This window comes from Hippocampus comes, unplaced genomic scaffold, assembly GCF_001891065.2.
Source record: "Hippocampus comes isolate QL1 unplaced genomic scaffold, H_comes_QL1_v1.1 scaffold141, whole genome shotgun sequence".
Taxonomy (NCBI): Eukaryota; Metazoa; Chordata; class Actinopteri; order Syngnathiformes; family Syngnathidae; genus Hippocampus; species Hippocampus comes.
This window is the reverse complement of record NW_017805141.1, coordinates 46,186-47,523: the sequence shown is the minus strand read 5'-3', so window position 1 is coordinate 47,523 and position 1,338 is coordinate 46,186.

Below are 1,338 nucleotides of genomic sequence, written 5' to 3'. Positions count from 1 at the left end.
ACGATTTTTAAATCAAACGCCAGCCTGTCTTTTTGTGATCTTTACCCCTGCTTGACCAATCACGTGCGGCTTTATCCGAATGGGGCGGAAAAAACAGGAGAAAAAAAAAAGTCGGCTCCTATTAAGAGCGGCTCCCTATTAGGAGCCGGCTCCCGTCGTTCACTTCAAAGAGCCGGCTCTAAGAGCCGGTTCGTTCGCGAACGACACATCACTACTCGGCACTGGTTTCAGGGATTCGACCCGTGGAGTACATCACTACGATGCACCACTAAACAAAGATGAGCGCGAAGGTGAGTAGCAGCCCCCAGAAAAGCAGTTCCAAGATTACCACGACGAGTGATATTATATTGTCAATGTAAGATCACAACACAAAACCAAGCAAGCCCGTAACAGGAGGGTTGAAGTGTAATTCCTCTTCACTGTTAAAAATGAAGAGAAAAAAAGGGCATTCCATCCCATCCTATTTCTATATGAAAAAGAAACTAAATGATTCAGACACTGAGACAGTGCCAGATGATGGTGGTGATAAGAGACTAAAGAGGAGCAAGTTGAGAGCTCCAGAGAGGGAGAGTCAGAGGACACGGGAGACACTTATTTTCAGAGAGGACACTGAGCAGCAAAGAGAGACAGATGAAGATCCTGAGAATGAGGAAACAGAGACTGTGTGCGTGTGTACGACCGCAGGTGTTTAACTTTTTTTTATATCCCTTTTTATTTATTTATGTTTATTTAACAGGAACAATATATAAGAAATTGCCTTTTAAAATTGGAACCATTAAATGTATGTAAAACATCTAGCTTCACTGTGTTTGCAATTTTAGTTCCTGGTCAGGCTTTAGAATGTATTGATTTATATTTACTGAATACAATAAATAAATAAATTAATTAAATTAATGAATAGCATTTATGAATACATTTTAGACAATTATGTGTGTCTGAGTGCCGAAACAGTGTAAGTGTAGCAGGTTAGTGTATATGCTGTGTCCATGTAAAAATTCTGTTTACATCTATTCTATTTGTCTCTCTCCATAGACATCAGCAAATGTAAAGAAGACCCGCCAATGCAGAATGGAGTTTTTCCAGATTAAATCTTGGGAAAATATACCTCATGTCCACTATGAATGATGATAGATTAAGCAATCTTGGTGTACTTTGCATTGAGTCTAGGAGGTCACATTGAATCTTGAATCACTTTGGGCGGGTTGCCAGGAATCACCAAAATTGCAGAATACAGTTGCTGTAAATAGTAGGGGCATCTTAAGACTGTTCCACAAGATTGCACCTATATGAATCTTTTATCAGCAGTTAATTCAGCACTACTGTGATTATTATACTGTT